Genomic DNA, 3,092 nt, shown 5'->3' on the forward strand with positions numbered 1-3,092 from the left:
ACAAAGGTGATCAGGTCAATGTTGTAAAACTCCCAACACCAAACTTAGAGTTTGGATAAGGGGTCTTAACACCAAACTTAGTGTTTGGTTGCGGCCTCCCAACACCAAACTTAGAGTTTGACTGTGGGGGCTCTTCTTGACTCTGAACTGAGAGAAGCTCTGCATGCTTACTCTCTTTTGTCACAGAGGGATGGCCATGTGTCTTAAACACAAGGTAGTCCCCATTCAATTGAAGGACTAATTCACCTCTGTTGACATCTATTACAGCCCCTGCTGTGTCTAGGAAAGGTCTTCCAAGGATGATACACTCATCCTCTTCCTTCCTAGTGTCTAAGATTATGAAATCAGCATGGATGTAAAGGCCTTTAACCTTTATTAACACGTCTTCTACTACTCCATAAACTTGTCTTAATGACTTGTCTGCCAATTGTAATGAGAACAAGGCAGGTTGTACCTCAATGATCCCCAGCTTCTCCATTACAGAGAGTGGCATAAGATTGATTCCTAACCCCAGATCACATAGAGCTTTTTCAAAGGTCAATGTGCCTATGGTACAAGGTATTAAGAACTTGCCAGGATCTTGTTTCTTTTGAGGTAAAATTTGCTGAATCCAGGTATCTAGTTCATTAATGAGCAAGGGAGGTTCACTTTCCCAAGTCTCATTACCAAACAACTTAGCATTCAGCTTCATGATAGCTCCTAAATATTGAGCAACTTGCTCTCCAGTCACATCTTCATCCTCTTCAGAGGAAGAATAGTCTTCAGAGCTCATGAATGACAGAAGGAGATTTAATGGATTCTCTATGGTCTCTATATGAGCCTCAGATTCCTTTGGGTCCTTAATAGGAAACTCTCTATTGCTTGAGAGACGTCCCAGGAGGTCCTCCTCACTAGGATTTTTGTCCTCCTCCTCCCTTGTGCATTCGGCCATATTGATCACATCAATGGCCTTGCACTCTTCTTTTGGATTCTCTTCTGTATTGCTTGGGAGAATACTGGAAGGAGTTTCAATGACTTTCTTACTCATCTGGCCCACTTGTGCCTCCAGATTTCTGATGGAGGATCTTGTTTCACTCATGAAACTGAAAGTGGCTTTTGACAGATCAGAGACTAGATTGGCTAAATTAGAAGTGTTTTGTTCAGAATTCTCTGTCTGTTGCTGAGAAGATGATGGAAAAGGCTTGCTATTGCTTAGCCTATTGCGTCCACCATTGTTAAAGCCTTGTTGAGGCTTCTGTTGATCCTTCCATGAGAAATTTGGATGATTTCTCCATGATGAATTATAGGTGTTTCCATAAGGTTCACCCATATAATTAACCTCTGCTATTGAAGGGTTCTCAGGATCATAAGCTTCTTCAGAAGCTGCCTCTTTAGTACTGTTGGATGCATTTTGCCATCCATTCAGACTTTGAGAAAGCATGTTAACTTACTGAGTCAACACTTTGTTCTGAGCCAATATGGCATTTAGAGCATCAATTTCAAGAACTCCCTTCCTCTGAGGCGTCCCATTATTCACGGAATTCCTCACAGAAGTGTACATGAATTGGTTATTTGCAACCATGTCAATAAGTTCTTGAGCTTCTGCAGGCGTTTTCTTTAGGTGAATGGATCCACCTTTAGAATGGTCCAATGACATTTTCGAAAACTCAGATAGACCATAATAGAATATATCTAATATGGTCCATTCTGAAAACATGTCAGATGGACACCTTTTGGTCAACTGCTTGTATCTTTCCCAAGCTTCATAGAGGAATTCACCATCTTTTTGTTTGAAGGTCTGAACATCCACTCTAAGCTTGCTCAGCTTTTGAGGAGGAAAGAATTTATCCAAGAAAGCCGTGACCAGCTTCTCCCAAGAGTCCAGGCTATCTTTAGGTTGTGAGTCCAACCAGATTCTAGCTCTGTCTCTTACAGCAAAGGGGAAAAGCATGAGCCTGTAGACTTCAGGATCTACTCCATTCGTCTTAACAGTCTCACAGATCTGCAAGAACTCAGTTAAGAACTGATAAGGATCTTCAGATGGAAGTCCATAAAACTTGTAGTTTTGTTGCATTAAGGCAACTAGCTGAGGTTTCAGCTCAAAATTATTTGCTCCAATGGCAGGAATGGAGATGCTTCTTCCATCAAATTTGGACGTGGGTTTGGTAAAGTCACCAAGCATCCTTCTTGCATTATCATTATTGGGTTCGGCTGCCATCTCCTTCTCTTGTTCGAAAATTTCTGAAAGGTTACTTCTGGATTGTTGTAATTTAGCTTCTCTTAGTTTCCTCTTCAAAGTCCTTTCAGGTTCAGGATCAGCTTCAACAAGAGTGCTTTTGTCCTTGTTCCTGCTCATATGAAAGAGAAGAAAACAAGAAAAGAAAGAGGAATTTTCTATGTCACAGTATAGAGATTCTTTTATGTTAGTAGAAAAAGAAGGGGAGAAGAGTGAAGAAGAGTGGGTTCGGATATTTAGATGAAGAGAGGTAAAGAGAAGTGTTAGTAAATAAATAATTAAATAGAAGAAGAGAAGAGAGGGAAAATTTCGAAAATAATTTTGAAAAAGGGGTTAGTAATTTTGAAAATTAAAGATAAGATATAATCAAAATTAAAATTTAAAACAAAAAGAATTTTTGAAAAAGAGATGAGATATCTTCGAAAATTAGATAGGGAAAAGTAGTTAGGTGGTTTTGAAAAAGATAAGAAACAAATACAAAGTCAAAGAGTTAGTTGAAGAAGATATTAAAATTAAATTTGAAAAGATAAGAAGATAAGAAGTTAGATAAGATATTTTGAAATCAATTTTTTTTTTTAAAAAGATAAAATTTTTGAAAAAGATATGATAAAAGATAAAAAAGATTTAATTTTTTAAAATTAAAATTAATTACTTAACTAACAAGAAACTAAAAGATAAGATCCTAGAACTTAAAGATTGAACCTTTCTTAACAAGAAAGTAACAAACTTTAAATTTTTGAATCAATCACATTAATTGTTAGTGTAATTTCGAAAATATGATATAAAGATAAGAAAAAGATTTTGAAAAATAATTTGAAAAATATTTTTGAAAATTTTCGAAAAACAAAGATAAAATTGAAAAGATATGATTTTTGAA

The 3,092-nt window shown here is 36.5% G+C and overlaps 1 non-coding gene across 1 annotated transcript; it reads left to right on the plus strand.

Annotated features, from left to right (window-relative positions):
- The first annotated feature begins 1,694 nt into the window (after positions 1 to 1,694).
- On the plus strand, positions 1,695 to 1,798 carry LOC130983738 (small nucleolar RNA R71). The gene has a single exon (XR_009087716.1). It is a non-coding gene; the product is annotated as a small nucleolar RNA R71 (small nucleolar RNA).
- The last annotated feature ends 1,294 nt before the right edge of the window (positions 1,799 to 3,092 follow it).

This window comes from Arachis stenosperma, chromosome 5, assembly GCF_014773155.1.
Source record: "Arachis stenosperma cultivar V10309 chromosome 5, arast.V10309.gnm1.PFL2, whole genome shotgun sequence".
Classification (NCBI taxonomy): Eukaryota; Viridiplantae; Streptophyta; class Magnoliopsida; order Fabales; family Fabaceae; genus Arachis; species Arachis stenosperma.